Below are 22125 nucleotides of genomic sequence, written 5' to 3'. Positions count from 1 at the left end.
CATGGGAACTGGTTAGAGTGGCTGTCCCTGACACCTGTTTCAGCAAATGATTTCGGAACATTCTCAAGGTTCCTGCCACCTCCCAACAGGTCAGAGCTGGATCCAAACTCTGGGGAGAGACGTTTGGATCTAGGGATTTTGGTTCAACCCATTGCAGAATCTGCACCCAACTGCAAAGTGGGGCTTGGGCTGCTGGCATGGGGGGGTTCTGCTTTGGGCCTGCCTGTCATGCTGTTGGTAGCACTGTTCATGCCCAGGGCCTCTTTGAAGCACCCTGGAGCTCCTTGCTGTATCTCCTTTGTCCCTGCTGTTTCCGTCACTCGGCTGCCTCGGAGCCTGGCCGGATGCTGGGTTGGGACTTAGCGATTTGGCTTCCCTTGTGGCTCGTGGTTTGCTCGGCTGCTCATTGGCCACGGCATGCTGTGCACGGGGGCAGATTGAGCCTGCTTGGGGCCGGCTAGGCCCTGTGATTCACCAGGTCTGGCGGGGGGGAGATGGTAGAGCCTGGTAGTGTCTGGGTCTGCTCTAACCTACCAGTGGCTGAACGCTCCCCCCTCTCTGCAAAGGCCCGTCCCACTCGTCCTGTCGCACGTGCTACCCCTGTTGAACCCAATGGGAGAGCGGGCACAGCAAGTTTCCCGCACCAGCCTGAGGCCCGCATCCATCCACACCCCTCCCGAGTGCATTGGCCCCGCCTGGTTGCATGATTGCCCATGTCCTCTCGCCTCTTCTGCCCGAGGTGGGCTAACACTGCCCTTAGGCCGTCCCAGCCAGCGACGGGTTAAATCCTTTTGTTTCCGAGACAGTTTATATTGTGTGCATGAATAAAAGATTGTGCTGGGGGTAGCTGTCAGTATCGTCTCTGTGTATAAAGGTTTCTATTGTAGCCTGACAGTAAAAGACTGTTTGGGGACTGATGTGGCTTCTCAAAGGAGCTAAATAAATAAGGGACACTTATTTTTACACCAGTAAAGGCTGCTAGCAATTGAAAGCCCCGTTGGTCTCTGAAATCGGGGTGTTTATTGTTATCTCGGGGAGGGGGAATTTGCATGTTTGCTAATTATTAACTGAATCCGACACGGCTCCCACAGTGGCTTTATCTGGGGGAGGGAAGTCTTGCAAATCAAATGCAAATATTGAACATGCCTGGGGATTTCAGTGCCCTTTGGCTGATCTCTCACCATCTGAGTCTCCGAACTGTGGCTCCTGCCTTGTCAGCCAGCAGGTGCTGCCCTAGGTCTGTGCAAAGGTCCCTGGGCATGTCCCTGCAGAGCAGGATTGGTGCAAGGCAGCTACAGAATCGCAGGAAGCCTGTGGATAATCCCCAGGTGCTTTGGTTGCCCCAAGTGAACCTTATCTGAGTCTTTTAACCCTTGTCTGCTATACCTGCTGTTTGTAAATGCCCCACCTTAATAATGAACAGTGTCTGGCACTGCACTAGCATTCTTCATCCCCAGCTCTCTGAGTTGCTGTACAAATGTCGGTCAGTATCATTCTCTCTATTTGACAGGGGAAACGGAGACACTGAGCATTTAGGTAACTTACCCAAGGTCTTGCAGTGAGTCAGTGTCAGAGATGGGAATAGAAGTCAGCTCTCCTGGCTCCCAGTTCCTCCCACGGTAACCACAAGACTCACTGCCTCCAGAAACCTGATTTCTGTGGGGGCAGGGGAAGTACTGCGGCAGGGTGAGGCAGGCGGCAGGGTGGCTGTGTGTCACACTCACAGAATGTAAGACAGAGATTTGGAAGAGAATAATCAGCAGCATGAATACAATTCATGGTTGAGCTGATACCTTTGATCACCCCCCACCCCACCCCCAAATCTGCGTTATAGATGGCAGCTTTGGAGAAACAATCTGACATCCAGGTTACCATGTGTGCGAATGTGTCAGGCTGGTCCCCAGAACAGTCATCCCATCTGGATGTAAGGATGGGGGGACTGGAGCAATAGAATCTGGGGTTGGAGCCAGCTGCCCGCTCTCTTGTTTAACGAGGGCAGGACCATATTGACAAGCTCTTAATTTTTATATTTTCCTTTCTCCCCCACCGCATGCTGGATCCTGCTTGAAATACTTTAAAACAATCTAAAAGTAATTATTATGAACAGGCTGTTTGCGAACACCTGCTTCATATGTCCCTCAGAATCTCTAATGTTCTCTTCCTGAGCACTAACAGGCATTCTGCTTCCACATGCATTCCACAGCCACCAGATGCTACAATTCCATGTCAGGCGATCATTTCTCTAGCAGAGTGTAACGGGGAGAGCAGTCGGTGTCTTTCTTTCTCGTGCTCTTCACACAGCTGGCACTTCCAGTGATCAGTAGAAAAATCATCACCCCACCAACTCATACATATGGAACATTAGATTTGCGGAATATTTATTTTAACATGTGTCCTGGCTGTGCTGGTTGCAAGCCTAGGCCCTGTGCAGCAGGGCTGGAAATTCTCTTTCACCACCAAAAGTCTGTTTGCCAGGGGACTCCGTGCTCCTGGTGGGGTGTGGGGGGGGAGGTACTTTCAGATAAGATGGAAAACTCAAAGCCCTGATCAATTCTGATAATTAAAGATCCATCTTGCAAGAGTCTGGCTAGCTTGGGCAGATTCCAGTTTGGCTAATTGCATCCCCTGTTCCTTTAACTGGAGGCAGCATTCTTTACTTCCTCTCCTGAGCTGTCTGAGATAGCTGGAGCTCTCACCCCAAAGCTAGCTGTGTTTTGGTGGTGAGGAAAAGGATCTCCCTGGAGTTGGTGCTTTGAAGCTTGTGAAAGGGTCTATAAGAATTGGTGCATGCTCACCATTTTCCAAAGGATGTGTCTGATCCATCTAACCCTTCTGAAAAAGCTGAGAACTTAACAGTGTGTTAGCCCGTGGCTAACAGCAGAATGAAGCTGCTGACTGAGGAATGTCAACTTTGGACCAAGAGCTGTAGAAAGAAGTCTGCTAACGATTGTCCTGGGAATCTCTGACTAACTACAATGGCTCCCCAAATTTGGTCCGGTGTTACTAAACATTGCTCCTTAGTAGGCTGTTCCTGGGGCAGTCCAGCGGCAGTGGCACTCATAAATTTTGTCTGCAGACTGCATGCCGCAGGTGTCTCGCAGACAATACATCCTGTTGGATACTTGCTCCCCAAAGTTGCCTTCACTCTGTGAGCCCTGTTGGCGATGGGGGAAGCAGATGTGTTTGGGGAGAGCGCTTGTCACCACCAGGAAAGTTTGCTGGGAGTGAATGCCCATTCTGAAATGGGAACACAGAGAGAGAGGTGCAAAAGGGTGACAGCCCCAAAGAAACACTGCTTTGGGGGCTGGAGGGAAAAGGGGGGCAGGTTGGAGCCCCTGCAGCTAGAGGAATTGGCCGAGAGATCAGATCCAGCAAAGGGTGCTTCTGAATTCCCTGTAAAGTCCCTCTAAAGTCGATCGCCTGGCCTTGTAAGCCAGCAAGTGTCTGCGTGTGCATTGGCACTATTGAAGGGTCCTGTGCAAATGCAGCATAGTCAATAGACTTAATGTACAGGGGCCTGTTTTTAATCCTTCCTCCTCGGGTGCCAGGACCTCAGGTATGTTCAGACGCTGTCTTTTAGAGCGAACGAGCACAGCAAAGTGAGGAGCATTGGGTGAAAGGCATGAGATTAGTCCTGGGCATGTAAATCAAGCAGGGCTGCCCAGAGGATTCAGGGGGCCTGGGACAAAGCAATTTCGGGGGCCCTTTCCATAAAAAAAAGTTGCAATACTATAGAATATTGTATTCTCATGGGGGCCCCTGTGGGGCCCAGGGCCTGGGGCAAATTACCCCACTTGCCCCCCTCTGGGCAGCCCTGAAATCAAGTCACACAGCTGTCCTGTCCCAGCTCACCAAAACCAGCTGCATTCCAGCCCGATGACCCCAACCCAAACATCAGAGACGTTCCTGCACTGGCCCCTGTCCTGGAGCAGGAGAGATCAGAATCTGATGCTGGGAGGTTATTCTGACAGATGGATTTTTGCCCCTTAGAGGTCCCCAAACCCACCCTGTGATGGGCCCCAATTGGAGCCCCATGCTGCTGGGGCAGGCGCCTGGACACCGAACTCCCTTCTCAGCCCTAGTGGTGGGGGATAATGCTCCCCAGCAGAGGGTGGCTAGGAGGGAGCTTGGGCTGCTGCTGCCTAGGCTGTGCCTGCTACGGGGGCAGAGAGAAGCCTTCAGTCTCCAGAGCTGTCAATCTAGCACCTTTCATCTGCGATGGGTAAACAGCGTTGAAGAGGCCGCTCCAGAGGAGCGCTGGATTCCTGCTGGTGCTAATCCAGCATCTGGCAGCCATGGGGAATGTGTGCGGTTGCTGTGTGAGCCTGGCGCATGTACACGGTGCCCCTGGGGGAGCTGTTGTGGGTTTCTTGATCAATACGAGATACCACACTCTTCTGAAGATCAGAGGTGGGGGCGCTGTTGCCTCCCATGGCAGCCGGGGAGCAGAGCAGAAGGGTGTGTCGCTCCCTGCTGTCACTTGGCGAAGGGATTGCTGGGGCGGAAGGCATTTTCCCAGCCACTGTCTTACATGGGAGATACAAAGTCCATCTCAGAATCCTTTTGGAGGAGGGGCAAAGGGAGTCAGCACCTACCCTGGACTGAGCTGTTCAGCACGAGTGAGGGGCTGATGCTGGGGCGTGGCAGCACCCTGCGGCGTGGCTGTGTGGGATTGGAATGTCTCATTGAGCAAACCCCAGAATGCAAAGCCAGACAGGGTCATAGCTGCGGAATTTTCACTGGTTCTTTGCTCAGAGCCATGCAAGGTGTGAGTGCAGCAGGCCTTCCCGTATTGATATGGGCCAGTTCCCCATGCCCTAGCTCCAGTCCCCCCCACGCTTTGGGGGGGTGTTCGGATCTGGGTGGGGCCCATCTCTGGTTTCAAAGTAGAGCCAGACAGCCACCAGCACCGTGCATTGTTCATGAGCTAGCAGAAGGCCCTCGGCTGCCACTGAAGCCGGGCAGATTTCCCTTGGCTTGGAGAGCGACAGTGAAAGGTCTGAATGGCTCTATTAGACTTGTGAGCTCTTCAGGGAAGGGGTGCCTTTTTGCTGTCTGTTCGTACAGCGCCTAGCACGGCAGGGCCTGGTCTGTGACTAGGGCTCCTAGGCGCCACCATCAGGCAAACAATAGTCACCCAGAGCTGTTGGCGGGCTGCGGGAGGCCACGCCCCATCCCCCTATTGGCACATCTGTAGGATCTCTCTTTGCTGCAGCACTTAGGAGCTGACCCCTTGCCATCCAAAGGGGCAAAGCACCAGATTAAAAGCAGTTTCCTCTGCCACCTGGAAGAGGGGGAACAGGCTTCCCGATGGGGCTCTCGCCCCGTTTGCTCTGGGGAGGGTGTAGTGCAGTCCCTGCAGCCCCCTGGCCCTCCCCAGCTCCAAGGGTGCAGACTGTCACTCCAACACTGTCCTGTTTTTTGCTTGTCTCTGCTGTGGAGCAGAGTTTGACAGATGCTATCGCAGGCAGCGCAGGGGTCAGGCTGCTCCCCTGAACAAATGGAATGGGGAAGGTGTTGTGGGTGCCTCTTGGCACCAGTAACCACACAGGCGCTCTCCTCTGACAGCTTTATCAAGCCTCCAGACTTCCAAATTCCATTGTTCCTGACATCTGTTTCGGTAAGTGATTAATTGCAATTAGTGAATGGTTTGAAAGCCTGTGGAAGAATATTCAGCAGAAAACTCGTCAAGATTAATGAGTGGTGGCAATTGTCAGAAGGGCTGCTGCATTTCCTTGATGCCGCGGCGAAGTGGAGGTGCAGGAGGCTTGGCAAGAGCTGAGGAATGGGAGCCGAGGTCTCTCCCCTCCTCCCCCCCTTGCCTGCTGCTCTCCCCCACCCCCTCTATAAAATAACACAGGATGATTTTTCATCCCAATGCATGAATTATCCACTAATGCGCTATTAATAAAGCACTGTGGAGTTTCACCGAGATTAGGTCCTAAATCATGCAGAATGAATTTTGATGAGTCCAAAATGCACTGTCATTAGCCACTCTGTAGGCCCAGATTAAAATAGGGTTTGAGCCTGTGTTAAAGTCTGGGCCAGTTTAATAGATCGGTCCCCTGCGTAGCGTTCCTAGGGAGCAGTGGGCTGGAGTCGAGGCGCTGTTAAATCCAAAGAGTGACGGGCGCTCTCTTGGTTTAGAAATAGCAGATCTGGGCTAATATGGCGTGTGATGACAGAGGTAGCTGTTACCGTGCTGTGCAGCGCCGGCACTGGGATTTGAACCCTAAGATGGAAGTGATGGGCTCGGGGTCCATGTGAGTGGCATCCATTGAATGCAGCATCAGGCAAGGCGGTTCTGCTGCCAGCATCCCAGCCTCCTGCCCAGCGCTGGACATTTGTGCCCTCCGAGCATGGCAGCTCTGGCATCGGTTCTTCCAGGCCCTGTTTTATGAAAAGAGACAGGCCCAGGCTGTGCTGTTGAGATCCAGATTCCAGTGCTAGAGGGATAAACACCACAGTTCAGAGTGGTCCAAAAGGGAAGGGGTGTGGATCTAGGGTTTCGGTTCCGCCCCACCTCACGGAGATGGGCCTGCTCCGAATTTCAGAGCCCAACATTCCCAGAGCTCAGGGGCTGGGTTTCCGGGTTGGCCTCCTCATTAGCTGTGGAATTAATAGTGTCCTGCTCCTACGGTGCCTTTCCTTTTTGAGAAAGGCTGTGAGAAGGATGGCTCTACCCACCCCGCAGGGCAGTCCCCGCTGCGGTGGAAGGCGGTAGCTGTTTAACAGTGCACGCCAGAGGGGAAGCACAGAGCAGTCACTGAGCTATGCAGATTCAGAGAGCGGAGCACAGAAGAGAACTGGATGTGCGGAGGAACTGAATGGTAACTCATCACACTTTGTAGCCATGGTCAGATGCAGACCTGGATTCTGGCCTCTGCTCTGCTACTGACACCCTCTGTAGCCTTGATCCAGTCTCTTCCCCACCCTTCTCTTGCCTACTCTGGGAAGACTGCCCATTGCTGACAAGAGCTGAAGTGCTGAATAGGGCTTAACTGCAAGTGCAGCCCAGGACAACGCCCCATCAGCACCCTTAGCAGAAGCCACTAACCACACTTTGTTCTGAACAATGCTTGCAACTAAACCACGTTCTCCACCTGTCGTCAGCAGGAGAGAATCTTCGTGGAGCAGACGCTGTGTCTGTGCCTTAGCTCCCGCTCTGTAACGATACTCCTGGGTAAAGAGCTTGGGGAGATAGGGATGGGAGGTACCTGAGTGTTTATGTCGCTAACACAAAGGCATTTCATAGCAGGGTCTTGCGCTGACCCCAGGGCGCTGCTCTCCCTTGGGGGAGAAGAGGCAGTGCATGATGGATTGTTTGAAGGGTGGAGGGCATATCTCTGCCTCCAGCCTGTGTGTGTGTGTGTGTGCAAAGGGAATTAGCTCCGCAGGCTGTGTCTGAGTCACATTAAGCTCTCTAAATACCACTGCCTCAGCTTGCGTGAAAGCAGGAGTTCTGCCGGGGAGCTCTGTCGGGCGCCCAGGGCCAGCAGGCGCACGTGTCCGGGAGCCTGCTCGCTGTGTGTCCTGGGGTTTGCAGAGGAAGCGGCTGTTTAAGCCTTGCTCCTGGGCCTGTGGGTCACAAGGGGAGCCCACTGGGAGCCAGGCAGAGACAGTGACCCAGCTTGATCCTCTGAGTGGGAGCTGGGGAAGGAAAGAGCTGCTGTTGGGCCTCACCTCATCATGCCCCAGGCAGTCCCCCTTTGTATATTTCCACCATCTGGTTGCAGTGCCCTAAACTGCTGCTCCTCCCCCAGTCTGCACCCTGCCCGCCTCCTCACCCGCTGGCTGGAAGGCCCAGGTGGCGTACGTCCCAGACGCTGGCTAAGCTGGGAGACCTGGGGTCTCGTTTCCCCTTTGACCAGACTCCTGCCTTTCCAGTGCCCTTGCCATGGCAGCTGGGCTGAAAGCCCGTGCTGAGCTGCCCGCTGGTAGCGGGAGGAAACCGACCCGACTGCTTCGCAACGGGAGAGGGGAGTGAGGGCGTGACATCTGCTTTTGCAAACTGTTTTTAATGATGAGGTCAGCGCAGCTGAAACCTCCAGCAGCCTGGGCTCAGGCTGTCTCCAGCGACTTCTGGCCTGTGAGCAGATGGCTCCGGGGCACACTTCATCCAGCTGGGTTCACGTGTTACCACACCCATGAAATTTCCCATTAACAGGCCATGACCAGTTTCTTCCCCCCCCCCCCCACCACTGTCTGAGCTGAGCTGCGTGGCCCCATTGGGTTGCCCTTTCCGAGTGCCTTGGGTCCTCTGAGGGCTACATGGGCCAGAGGGCTCCAAAAGGGAAAAATCCAACTGGGGGACCAGTAAGAGGCCGAGGGCCCCCGGCCCCCAAAGGGAGACCTGAAGAAGAGCAGTTAGTTAAATGCGGCTGCTGCCAAGTCTGTCCCCAGGCATTGCAGAGCCAATGAAGGCAATAAAGCCCTGCCCCGTCCGTCTGTCCCCGCCCTTCCCTGCCCTTTCCTCCCCAGCCAGGCTTGTGCAGAGGTCATTGCCCTGTTTGTACAGCCCCAGCCTTTCCTCCGACTCTGAGGGCACACGTATGTGCGGGGGGCAGGTGGGTCACAGGGGTGGCTGAGTCTCCCTGGGAGGGGAAGGGAGGAAGTTAAGGCTGGCTACCAGTCAGGTCCAGGGGGCTCAGCACTGAATGAATTGGGGCTGGTAGGTGTGTTGGCCCTGTGCAGCACTAGGGCAGGCTCGCACTTCACATCCCCAATCCTCAGCCGGTTCTGGGGTTCCCCTTTGATCTGAACCCCTGGCACGGAGGGGAGCTGTACAGGCGGGTGTGTGCGGGGGACTGGGTGATCTCACCCACCAGCCCTACCTGTGGCTGGGGCAACACAGAGGTGTCGCTGCAGCCTGGCATCTCTGCCCCCACCCTGAATTAGGCTGAGAACTGCAGTGTCATGGCCAGCCCGGCAGCTGTGTTGTGGTTTGGGTGGGTGTCCGTTCCCTGTCAGCCCTTCCTGGCTGGAACCAACAGGGTGGGGAAGCTGTGTCAGGAGCGCAGCACCAGGGCAGAGCCATGGCAGGAGAGTGACGGTGATCCAGAGCCAGCCCCCTCAGTGCACTGCAGTCTCTTAGACACAGACATAAATACATGGGACGCGCGGGCACATCCCAGGGACAGCCATGCAGGATGGCTGTGGGGCTCTTGTTCTGACTTGCATTGGTGTTTTTCTCACTGTTTGTTCCTGTATTGTTGGTTGTTTTTTGTTTTTGTTTTAAACCAAGCACCACCACAAACCCAGCCAGCTCCGCAGTGCAGATATTGTTCGCTTTGACCTAAGCGGGTTGGTCAACGGACCAAATGTTCAGGGGCAGTGGCCCTTGCAGTATTTGGCAACATGGTTCCTTCCCCCCTCCCCCCACACCTGAGTTTCTGGCTGGGCACAAACTCCACTGTGCATACGCCAGGACGTTTTGCGTACTCCGAATAGGGTAGTGAGAACTCCAGCCGAGTGTTTGCTCAGACAGTTGCCCTCAGCAAACATTTTTGTGTGTGCAAAAATGTAGATGTGAGAAATGCATGTGCAGAACTGCAGGTGTGAAAATGCTCGTGCAGGGTCCCTCGCCAGGGTGCCTCTTCATATGCAGCCCCTTAAGCATGTGATGAGGCATTGGAACTGTTCTGGCAGAGGCTAGACAAAGGAGGGAATTCCCCCCCCCCCCCAGCCTTGTCCTGTCATGTCTGTGTTTGATTTATTGCTCTTTTTGGGTTAGGGGAGGGGAGCGGCTGCTGCAGAAAAGCCACTTGAGGTGGAGGTCAGAGGCCAGGGGTGGCAGGGGTCAGTGTGGTTCAGAAGTTAAAGGCTGTGGTGGGGTCCTGGACAATTACCCAGGAAAGCCTGTTTGTTTGGCATGGTGGATAATTAATGTGACTAGCAGAATGGGGGTCAGGGAAGATAGACCCCCAGTGACCTGCCTCACTGGAGGGCATTAGAATCAGGGGCTTAGCCTTCCCCTGACACCATCTGCCTGGGCAGGGAGAGGGGCCGGGCGGCTCTGGCTGTCTGCAGTGCTCAGCCTTGCAGCAGATGGCGGGTTTGAAGAGGGAGAGGGTGTACTTTGTTCTGAAGAGCTTTGAAAAAAAAAGAAAAGACAGCGTGCAAAGAAGGGAGGGTCACCCCGCCCCTCCCCTCCGGCTGTGCTTTGTAGTCGGGAGTCTGGAGTTGTCAACATGCCAAGAACGGGACTTCAAACGCGGCCACCTCCCGCCAGGCACCTGCCATGCGTTTCAAAGGTGCCAGGGTGGGCAAGACTGCCTGAGGCCTCTTGCTGGTGGGCCTGGGTGATGGGCCCTTGTGGCTGGGGGCTGTGTGGGAGGGGTCCCCACAGGAAGCTGCGCTTGGAGCGGGATCCTCATTTGTACCCCAGGGTCCCCTTCCTCAGCCTCCCTGCTGCCTCTCCCTGGGGATGCTGGTGCTGACGGGGCCTTGGGAGCCAGTGGGGGGCTGTGGAACCAGCCGCCACCAGAAATGGGGATGACCCTGAGACCCGCTGCTCACCTAGGCCTCCCCAGGGGACAGAGAGGATGGCATCTGCCAGCAGTGTGTGGCGCCAAGAGGCCACTGCAGTGCCCCCCCTTCTCCCCGGGAATGCTAATGAGCTGAGCTAGAATGCTGCAGGTGTGTTCTCCACATACCCATGGGAGGTGGCTGGACAGCGGCTCCTGGTGGGGCTGGGAGAGGGACAGAGGTGTGCATCCTTGCCAGGCAAAGCCCAGCAGCTTGTTACCACCCTGGGCCCCCAGGCATGCACCAGGTAGAGGCCAAGCCCTTGGAGCAGGCACGCTCTGCTCATGGGGGCTGTGGTTAGGGGAGACCAGTGCCGCGTGCTGAGCAGTCATTGCTTGCCTGGCCTGTATCGTATCCCCAGCCACCGGGGACACTGACTCCTGGTGGAGAAGTTCTGGCTAGGCTGGGCTTGTGGGGACATCCTACCAGACTGTCTGCCGCCCCCTGCCAAGAGTACAGCAGGGCAGAGTTTTCTTACAATGACGCAGACTGATTGGATTGCAAGCTTATGGGGCAGGAACCCAGGGTGTGCATGGGGCAGTGCCTCGCCCAACGCGGCACCACTGCAATACAGATCATAGCAGCCCAACCCCAGTGGTGTCAATACAGCTGAGCAGAGGGTTTGTTCCTTCAGCAGTTGCCCAGCATGTAAATCATGGGTGCAGAGAGGTAGAAGATGGTTTCTCTCTCTCTCAGGGGCTGTAGGGCGAATGCTGCGTTCACCTCTGGGCTCCTTTTTGTGAGAACAATATGGACAAGTTGTATAGGGGAGCAAGAAGGAGCCAAATACATGTGTCGATTTCACCGAACACAGGCAAACCGATGAAAACTCTTTCCATTGATGATTGCTGAAATGTACAGATGGGCAAAGACAGAAAAATGCTGCTTGAGAACTTTAATTGAAGGAGATTGCTTTGTGTGTTTTGACGTGTGAGGTTGACAGTTTGTGTTTTAATGGTTATTAAGCTTTAACTTTTTGAATCTCCGAGTCTGTCATTAAGTAATTACTGTCTGTCCCCCACCCCAGTGTTTGACCCCCTCAGCGTTTCCCAGAAGAGTTGAAATCGATACAAGTTGAAATGCATGATGAAAAATAAACATTGATAGTATCTGTCGAACGTCTAAGAAAATAGAAATGGAAATCCCCTATGCTCTGATTTAGGCTGGTAGCAGGAACAACCATCCTGACAGGGAGATGGGTTTGGCTGGGGACTTGGCTGCCAGGGAGGTGAACGCCTTCGCTTGGGATACTTACTGTTGATTAGTTTTGTTGTCATAGGGCTTAGGAGCCCCAGTCATGAAGCACGCCCCGTTGCGCTAGGTGCTGCACAAATGCAGGACAGAGACAGACACTGGGCAAACTGTGACTAAATGAGGAACATCTGAGGGCACTGGAGGTGATGAAGTGCTACACTGCTGGTCACCGGGCGGCATCCTTAGTGCTGGGGCTCTTTCTCCATGCTGAGAATGGGATTGGTTCCCTCCCCATGGCGTGGTGGTGTCACGGGCTGCCTGGCATTGCTGTGCCATCGGCTCGCTGTGAATAGAGCGCAAAAACAGGACCTGCCCCATACCCCAAATCAGCAGCCCGAGCCTTCTCTGCAGCGTGAGCGATCAGCTAAGCCTGCCTGAGGGAGGCAGATTTTCAGGCTGATTGTTGCCCCTGCTCCCACTGGTTTAGAATAAAGGGCTCAAATGCTAGAGAGGCGCCCAGGTGCCGGGGTGAGACAGCACCTGGCTACATGGATGAGCAGTTGTGCAGAGCCTGCAGGGCCCAGGGGCTAGGCTGCTGTCACTCGAGTGCCCTGTGTCCTCTCAGATACACCCATCCAAAACGTTAGCCCGGTCTCAGCAGCTTGGCTGTTTTACAATGGGCGGGGATGGCCTCTGTTTGAGCACTGCTGTTTGGTCTTTGTTGATGCAGCTCATGGCTCATTTAATTTGACCCTGAGCATTCGCAGGGCAGCCTGTTCCTTTAAAGACTACCTCTTAGATCCTTTTGTAGGCCACCTTCAGCACCGGGCATAGGAGATTTCAGCGCTCCCTCCCTGACCTTCCCTGAGAGAGAGACACCATTGCATCCATTGCCAGGGACTGGGGGTGCTGGGCTCCTGACCCCCCAATAGTCATATGCTCTTATGGGCGAGGTCTTGTGGTGTGCAAATGTGAGAGAGCGGGCTGTCTGTGGAGGTCAGTGTTTGGTGTGTGTTTCTGTATGGCTGTGTTCTGGTGTGTGTCAGTGGCTGAGTGATTATTGTAGCATGTGTTTGAAGATACAGCTGGTGGGAATGTTTCTGGGCCGGATTGTGTTGTGAGCACTGTGGTATATGTTTGTGTGTTCCAGTGTGGGAGGGTGCAGTGGTGTGGGTGTGCACACAGCCAGAGGTCACTTGTGTAGATGTCTGGAGAGGGGTTTGATGTGAGTGTTTGGGGGGTGTGTGTGGGTGCACGCAGTATGGCTGTGGTACTGAGGTAGGAATGGATGTGTCTGGTGTGGTGTGAGTGTGGATTGTGCTGTGTCTCTGTGCATGTTGTGCTGTGCTGCAGGGGCCCGGGCAGGCGGTGGAGTGACATACGCTATGTCTGGGTGTCCACAGTGTGTGTGGAGCGTGTGTATAGTGTACCCTGCTGTGTGTGTGTGGTGTGGTGTGTTGCTGTGTGAGTCTGAGCTACTTTGAACCCTTTGCCTGCTCCTGCCTCGCTATGCTGGGCTCACGGGCAGGATTTGCGACTATAATTCTGGCTTTCCCGTCTCTTAATTAAAGCCCTCGATGTGCTCCCTGCTCCGGGTCTCACCGCACATTATGCTTCATTATGTGATCGCTATCTGGGGTGCTTCTTCTGATCCTCCCCTGCATCTAACTATGGCTGGATAATTAGGTGTGGTGTTCTACAGCGTTTAGAGAGACACTTAATACGGCTTTAATCGCCCTCTCGCTCTCTCACACACACACACGCATTCCCCCGCCCCCCGCTCGCTGGATCCCACCCACTACCCCTCTGCCCAGCCTGGCAGCAGGTTTTGCTGCTGTGTGTTTCCTCTGAAGAGGAAACCTGCGTAAGGGGTAATTACAGGCCACGAGGCAGGTGCTGAGGCTGCTGGTACTGGCACATCAGTGGAGCGGGGTTAGTGTTGCTACTGGCTGGGTTTCATCACTTGCTTACGCCATAGAGAGCAGGCCGGTGTTAGGCAGCAGCAGAAGAAAACCCCCCGACTGGTTGGGGGCTTGGCCTATAAACGTGTATTGTTGAACCCTTTGAATTATTGCTTAGCAGGTAGCTCTCCTCGAGGGTTTCATCACACGCGGAGATGAAGCAGTCAGCGTCGGCTGCTCGACACAGGTGCAGGCACAGATTCTGTTGAGCATGGCTTCTGCGAGGCAGGCGTGTGCCAGCACACTGCTGTGCCTTCCAAAGGTAGCAGCCATCTGCACGGCGATAAAAAGCCCTGAGGATGATAAATAGACAAGCCGCGCTTTTATTGGATTGCAGTTTAGAAGCAGCCACTTTGGGTTTGGCATGGTGCTAACAACAGACTCTGCGGGCGCCTCGCCGGCCATAGGACCCATTTCCTCAGCCCCTTTGGCAGACTGTGGCCATGTGACCTTGAGTTTGGCTGGGGAGGGGCTTGCCGTGGTGGGGCGAGCTGTCTCTGGGGGCTGTTTCTCCTCCGTTACCTAGCGAGAGAGGGACTGCAGTGTAGTGGTTAATGTGCAGAGCTGTGAGCTGGGTTCTAATGCTGACTTTCTCTGGGTCTTGTGCGAGATGGCCTCAGTTTCCCTGTCTACAATGGAGAGGATGATACTTTGCTGCCTCACTGCGGGGGCGGCTGTGCTGCTAAACCTGTTAGTGTACGTGACTTTGCATTGAGATTCCCCCAGTGGAAGGAGCTGCTGGCACCCAAAGGATACTGGTTCTCATCTCTCAGAGCTCTGCTGTTGGGATAAACTGGGGTACCCCCACACCCCCCATCTGGTCTGTTTCCTGTTTCTTGGAAGTGCTGAAGATGTAACTGGACAAACCCTCCCACCTTAGCTATGGGGTTTGATGATCTGAGCCCGGTGTCTGTTTTTATGAACCCGCAGCCCACCCCGTTTTTTGCCCCTCTCCAGTTCAGGGGGCGTGCATTTCCCAGCATGCTTCCTGCTGTATCACACCGTCTCTGTAGAGCCTGCAGCTGAGAAGATGCTTGCACCTCCCCCAATGGCATTGCTATATCAGAGTTCGGGGGGAGGGGCAGGAAGGGGGGACAAGGTGGGGAATGTCGCTTGGGGATGATCGGAGAGGCACAGGCCCCCATCTCAGCCAGTGCTTCAGCAGCGCTGGGTGGGCGTGATGACCCTGCCGTCACCTGCAAGAAACAGCTTGTCAATAATGGAATATAGAAAATTGCGGCGGAAATGGGTTTGATTTGCTTTGTATCTCCTTAATGCATTCACCCCCCAGGCGCCTGTTGAGACGCAGCGCAGAGAGAGGCAGAGGCGGAGAGGGGAGCGTGCGGCTGGGCAGCCCTGTTCCAATCGCAGAACCTCCCCGAGTCGCTTGGCACCTACCCAGGGGCTTGACTTTGGATCCCAAGAGCCCAGACTTGCAGCCCTCGCTCAGGCAAAATTCCCGGTGCCCCGTCACATAGCCTCTCTGTGCACAATGCTCCCCTGGGTGCCAGCATGGTGCACTGAGGGCTAGCAGGATCAGCTCCCCTGTTGTGGGCCGGGAGCACTGCTGCCTCTGGCCCTCACCTTTGTATCTCTGTGTTGCGCTGTGTGCTCAGTTGCTGGGACGCGTTGCTGGCTCCTCGTTTGAGAGGGGGACCTTGCTCTAAGGACCGACTTCTCTCCCTGCTGGCCGGTCCCACCCAGGTAGGGCTGCTTTGGTGTATGATGCTGGCCTGGAGTCAGCAAAGCTTTAGGAGGATCAAGGGATCGTCCACCTCACTGCTCTGCTGCCACCTGTATCTTTCCATGCCCACCTGATGCCTTTGCACCGTGTCATCATGAGAGGGCACCAGTGAGTGCTCGGGTGAGGATCTTGTTCGTCAAGCCGAGCTCTAGCTAGAACCCAACCTCCCTCTGCTCACTCCAGCCTGCGAGTTTGCCTGCAGTTCCCTTAGATGCAGCTGCAATAAAAGCCCCGTCCAAGCTGAGGCGGGGGGCAGAGATGGTGTGGGAAGAAGGGGGTGATACTGAGCCAAGGATTAGGAAGCTTTTTCGGTTGGTGAGATCTCCCACTGTCCTCTCACTTATTATGATTTTTATCATAGAATATGAGAGTTGGAAGGGGCCTCAGGAGGTATCTAGCCCAACCCCCTGCTCAAAGGACCCACCAGGACCCACTGTGCCAGGCACTGTCCAAATACTGGTCCTGCCCCAATGAGCCGCAAGCTTGCCCCAGGCACTGGAGAGTGTGCTGCTGGGAGCAGTCTGGCATTGCCGGCAAGGGTCAGGCCAAACCTGGTTCCTGAAGAGGCCTGCCGCGTCCCTAGGGCCAGATTTTTGGAACGTGCTCCACACACTGGGTGCCTGGTGGGTGCTGAGCGCTTGTGCAAATCTGCTCCTTATTTCAGTATCTGAATGGGAGGTGAGCTCTCCAGAAAATCTGGCCCAAATTCTGGGTGCTCAGCACCTGGACATCTGGGCCTGACCTCTCTGGAATTTCCACCTGCTGTTGTCTGCAGTTGAGTCTCTTTCACTTCTAAATAACCCCAGCAGGCCAGGGAAGGATGGGGCAGGAGGAGTGAGATGTTGAACTGGGGATCCCCTTGTAGCATTGAGCAGCACTGCCTTGAAACCAGACGTGTCTGGCCAATCCTTATCGGGCGGTTTCTGAAAGCTCTCCACCGAAGGATGGGTTCAGTGGATGGGGTTGGAGCTCCCAGGCAGACGAACCCCAGTGCTGGCTCTTCCTATCTCCATCCCAGCAGTTCAGTCTGAGCCCCCAGGATGAGAGAGGAGCCCTCCCTTCCCTCCTCTATGGATGATCCCGCCATGACACTGGTCATGGGGCAGGAAAAGCACAGAGCGATTTCCAGGCAGGCCCGGGGCTGGTGCTGCTAACAGGTGATCTCTTACTGAGCAGCGTTCTCGCTGGGCTTCAGAGAGGAATCTGTAATGAAGTGCAGCTGTGAACTTCGGTTTTGGGTCAGGAAGGCAATTTCTCATCTCCTTTCACAGCAATTGAGTCGAAAATCCAGTAGCTGGGATTTTTCCTCCCTTCCTCCTCCTCCTCCTCCCGCTTCATGCTTATGGAATGAGGCAACCTGACTGCTTTGGTGCTGGCTGAGGTGAGGTGCAGAGGAGGGGGAGGGAGAACTTGGGTGTGGAGGATCTGCAGCTGGGTAGCTGTCCACCCTAGCCAAGTGCTGCTTGGAGAGAGTTGTTCTGGTGTCCCTTCTGTGACTCCCCTGATAATGGCTGCATTCCTTTCCGTAACATCTCGGCACCGGTCTACAGCCAGGGGAAGCTCTGTGTTTTTTACCACCCCAAGCATGGCAGTCAGGCGGATTTAGTGGCGTTTCTGCGGGTGATCTGCCGGTCCTGCGCCTTCAGCATACCTGCTGCCGAATTGCCGCTGAAGCATCGGGACTGGCGCACCTCCCAGCGCTGGTGCCTGGAGCTGCCCCTGTCTACAGCATCCTAATATACCTGTGCGGTAGAGTGCGGGTCCGGTCCTTCAGCTCACATTGGCCTCAGCACAGATTGCAGAGGTTGTGTGGATGCCCGGGATAGCTGCATCTGGGGAGTCGGGACTTAAACACAGGACTGGGGATCGAATCTCATCCAATCGAATCCTGCTGCGGCCTTGGTCAAGATGCCTAACCTCTGTGCCTCAGTTTCCGCACTTGGGAGATAGGGCTAATTAATCCGATTTACAGCACCTAACTTATTGGGCTGCTGTGAGAAACTGTATGCCCCTTTGCATGGGAGAAGTGCTACACAACTGCTAAATACTATCTGTATCAGCACCTACGTCCCCAAGTGATGGTTGCTCTATAAAACCTTAGCCTGGTGATATGGTTACCCTCTCCTCCCCTGAGGTCTGTCTGTGCAATCCCAGTGGGCCCATACTCTGCTGGTGGGAGTGTGCGCGCATTGGGTACATTCGGCCCATGGGCTGCAGGGGAGAGGGACAGCCGGGTGGGTCTGTCCTTTTAACTACATGTTACCATGGCGCGCTTGATTCTGAGCGGCTGAAACGTTACTGTCCCACCTGAAATGACTTTCTAGGCACAGCTTAGGTCACTGCGCACACCCTGAAGCCAAGATGGCTGACTTCCTCCCTGTTTACAGGGAGCTCTTAATGAAGACACTGATTGCTGGCAGGAGTCTGGGTTGCATCTGGCACGACTGTCCACCTCCCTGAAACTAACTCCCTTGTTAAACGCTGCCAGCCAGGCTGTCGGAGCATGCATGGCTCTTACGTCAAACCTGGGATGCAGGGCGGGGGTTTGCAGTCAGTCCCACAGGTGTAGTTGACGCTAGCAGTTTCGCTGCTCTAAAACCGGGATACATGGGTGGAGGCTGAACCTTTGCCTGGAAGACTGGAGCCTCTTTGTGCCCCAGGGTTCATTAAGTAACATGCGTGAAGTTAACTGGGAGCAGAATTTAGCCTCTTGCCCTCGACTTTCATGGTTCCCATATCTGGAAGCATGGCCAGGGGGATTCTGGCTGAGCTGGCGCTTTTAGTTACAGCAAATAAAGCTGTGTAATAAAACAAATATATGAGCTGAGTAAAACGCTGGCCCTTGGATCCAGAAGTTACTGCGGTTGTGAAATCACCAACGCCTCTGCGGGCAATCTATCTCCAGGCCAGCCTGGGTGAATTCCAGCCTCGCTCACTGCGGGGTAGAGGAACCATGGGGCTCTCGTTCGCTGTGGGGGAATGCCGGAGTCGTGTGTGAGTGAGGGAGTGAGTGGAGCCTGGAACCTGCGACGGGCCCAGTCCAGATCCAAACAGCCCTGCAGCCGGGGGATTCAGTTCAGATCAGGGGCGTTGGTTTGGCCTGTTATAGCAGCAGTGACATGCCCAAGGTTGGGACAACCTTTGGCTGTGGGGGGTCGGTCCAGGCCTGTCTGCACCTCTCTGTTGTCCCCTTGCCATCCCTGTAGGGACCCTGGCAGTTTGCTGGCACAAAGGTGTTTCACTGCTGGATGCTAACGTGTCTCTTGAAGTCAGGCCTGGATCCAGATTAAGAGCCATCTTTGTGCCTGGTAAAGTGACCCATGGCAAGAGGGAATAATTGGATTTTAATACGACGAGTCTGGAGCAGGAACAGTTTGTAACTCTGGCCTTTACGAGAGTTTGCAATTAAAACGATTATGTCTTGAGAGTCAAGCTGTCTGACTCCTCACATACATAATCTGATGATGCTTGATAGCCTCCCCTTCCTTCTTTCTTCCTTTCTTTTTTCACATGCTGAAAGATGCGGAATAAAGGCCGGGATAATTAACGCTCAGGAGCAGATCCGAGGCCACGCGGAGTGGGAAGCGGATGAAGGGAATTAATTACACTGCACCTCTAGCCTGGCCTGCTTTGGGTACACGTCACCTCTCTGCGTTAGTCAGGACGGTTCATTCTCAGCTGGTGCTTTGCAGCGGGGCTGGCGGGAGATGAGAGCACCCCTCTCCTCTTGATGCCTGCATGCTCCCCATATGCTGCTGTTCCCCTTGATATTCCTGTCTACTCCCCATCAGCCTCTCCGCCCCTTGAGGGGCCATGTTCAGTGAGGGGGTTTTCCCCAGCAGGCTGGATTCCCACAGGCTTCAGTGCCAGCAGCCCTTGGTTTGGTGATTGTGCAGCAGCGGTTGCGTTTGCATGTTGCTCCCCTCGGGGGTGCGTGTTCACAAGCATGCGTGTGTGCGTGTGTCTGCTTGCTGGGAGCATTGACACATTTATCGTGTTCGTGAGCGAGCGTCTGGGTATGTGTATCCGTCCCCTGACGGGCTCCTGGCCTGATTCCCACAGCTGCTGAGCAGACACATCTCCTCTGGATCCCAGTGTTCCTCCACACTGCTGGAAATCTTGCCTTTCGAGATGTGGGAGGCCAGTTCCATCCCTGGGGGGACTCCACGGAGATCAGTGAAACTCCAACTGAGATGAGTTTGGATCCATCTCTGGCTTTCTAATGTGGCCATCATTGTGGTATCAGGGCACCAGCAACAAGACACCAAGTCTACAGGGATTCCAGAGGCCCAGATGTCCCACTCATCCTGTGCCATGTGCTGGTGTGCACACGCATGTGCCTGCGTGCTGATTCACTCCTGCCGCATCTGTGCCAGGTGCTGCCACTGGGGTGTTCTTTGGGCTGCTGGGATTGTGGCCGAAGGCCGTGGGCAGCAGCTCCTAAGCAATGCCTAGGGCCTGTTCCCACCCCACACCCACTCTGATCCCCTCGGAGAAAGCTGGTAACGAGCCTCTGCCAGAGAGGAGAGTTCCTGACCCGCCGGCTGCGTTCGAGGAGAGGCAACATTCGCGGTCCATGTCTCAGAGCGTTGCTGGGTGCCAGAATTAGTGCTCGGCCTCAGCCCTCCAGCGAGAGACGCAAATGCAGTCAGGATCCTGGTGCCCTTCTTATTAAGGGAGAGAAGAAAAAGATCCCTGCGCTGCCTGCCAGCGCCATAGCAGAGCAGGGGAGCAATGATGCGGGGACGTTAGCAGGGGGCCTGGGGAAGCCATTTAAACCAATTAATGTGTATAAGGGAAGCAGTTAAGGCTGTCGGCCGGGCCTGTTATCCGGCAGGGGCTGCGTTGGCTTCAGAACGCTCTCCCAAATCGAGGTCAGCGGCCGGAGGAACCCCCGAGGCTGGGGCTGTGTGTGACGTTGGCTGCTTTGCAGCACTCAGAGATGCCTTGTTTCTTTTTCAGCAATTCCAGGCCGCCCCAGCTACTCTCTTAGCCAGCAGCATGAGGCAGCTGCAGCCTCGCTGTTCTGAGCTCTGCTGCTCCGCCCCTCGCTGGAAATAGGGGAGTCCGTCGCTTAATTAACCAGCATCTACCCCCTGAACGCCGAGGTTACTTGGCTCTTCTTTCGGAGAGTGGCCAAGCACTTCGCAGGCACCAGCATGACTTATCGACACAGCTCCCCCTGGGGTGGGTGGGAATTCTTAGCCCCATTTTACAGAGAGGGAAACTGAGGCACGGAGCAGCCTGATTGCCAGAGGAGATGAGCCACCCCACAGCTCCCACTGACCTCAGAAAATCAAGTGCTAAGCAACTGTCCAAAGGTCACGCAGTGAGCAGGGGCAGAGCTGGGAACAGAGCACAGGTCTCCCGGCCCCAGAACCCTGCTGTAACTGCTAGATTGCCCTCCCCAGCTGTGGGTCGGGCTCGCACAGATCAGAGGCCTGACCAGCTGACTCAGCCAGACCTGAGCCATCTCTGTTTTTCCTCATTCACACGTTTGCAAAGGGAGTTCTTTGATTTCAGCTGAAGCTAAACCCAGGAGGAACCTGCCTGCCTGGCGAGAATTGGGGTCCTGGGATGTACTCTTCAGGGCAGAGGGACATAACCCCACTTTGGATCCTGGGGGGTCTCGGGTGAGGAGGTTCCAGCTAGTGCCTGGCTCTGGCCCTTTTCAGGTACCAGGCGAGGGTAGAGTCTCCAGCCCTGCTAATTGAATGAATTCTTCTTTCTCTCTCTCGTATGTCAGGGACATTAAGAATTGATGCCTGGTTAGAGATTAGCACCCGGTGTGTGCTCTGGTCGCGGTGCGAATGGGGAGCCCTGCCCGGACAGGGTCAGATTGTACACAGCTGATTTCAGGTGGAAAAAACATCGATACGGCGTGTAGGCGGCTTTCCTTTTCTTTCAGGAAGGCGGTGAAGAGGAGCGGTATCAGCGCGGCCTGTTTTCTGCGGGGGCATTGCAACCGCACACCTTGCCCCCAGCCGTGTGTCGCCAGAGGAGTGAGGAAAGGTTCCAGGCTGCAGGATCAGCACAGCCAAGCCGGGGGTCCCTTCTAGCCATGCGGAAGTGGGTGGGCTGCTGGCACCCTCTGACCTTTGCCCCAGATTCCCGCACCCAGCAGGCGGGGAGAGGCCTTCTTGCAGGGACTGGAACAGGATCGAAAACGAAAATTCCACTGGGAGTCTAAACTGGGTCGATCAAAGCCTGCAGGGCAGGCCGTTGGTGCAGCCATCTCTTGGTCCCAGCCTCCCTGCCCCCTGCTCAGCACCTGCTCTGTTGTCTCCTACAGACCTAGAGGGGAGTGGAAGGGGCCGGGCCTGCGACAGCAGCTGCCTGCCTGGCCGTGAATCCCAGGAATTTGGCAGCGCTGGAGGGTAATGGCTAACTCCTCCTGGCCTCTGACCTGGGAGGATGATACAAGCCGTCTTCTGTTTCTCTTCAGACTGATTACGGGGTCAGGACAACGGCTCTCCCTGTCTCACTCGCCCTGATAAAACGTCTGGAGTGCTCACGACACAATAGATCTGTCAAGCTTCTGGCACAAGCAAAGGGAGGGGAGGGGAACAAAGCGGGGGCCCTGTCTCCAGCCTCACCGGCTGCTCCCCTTACCCCTGCGCCAGCTGGGGGGCTCCGAGGCACAGTGACTAGCAGAGTCTGGCTGGGGCTGTCCCGTGCCTGCAGCAGCGAGGTTAGAGC

At 55.2% G+C, this 22125-nt stretch overlaps 1 protein-coding gene across 5 annotated transcripts in view; it reads left to right on the top strand.

Annotated features, from left to right (window-relative positions):
- Window positions 1-22125, top strand: part of GSE1 (Gse1 coiled-coil protein) — a 355568-nt gene that overhangs the window by 160854 nt on the left and 172589 nt on the right. The window contains exon 1 of one of the 5 annotated variants that reach the window (XM_030581362.1): window positions 5456-5620. The exons of the other annotated variants lie outside the window; for them this stretch is intronic. The gene's annotated coding sequence lies outside the window, so the exon portion shown is untranslated. Of the gene's footprint in view, window positions 1-5455; window positions 5621-22125 lie in introns of those variants that run through there. 5 annotated transcript variants of the gene reach the window in all.

The sequence above is a fragment of the Gopherus evgoodei genome, chromosome 12, assembly GCF_007399415.2.
Source record: "Gopherus evgoodei ecotype Sinaloan lineage chromosome 12, rGopEvg1_v1.p, whole genome shotgun sequence".
Classification (NCBI taxonomy): domain Eukaryota; kingdom Metazoa; phylum Chordata; order Testudines; family Testudinidae; genus Gopherus; species Gopherus evgoodei.
Note: the sequence above shows the minus strand (reverse complement) of the source record. Positions and strands in the feature narration are given on the sequence as shown.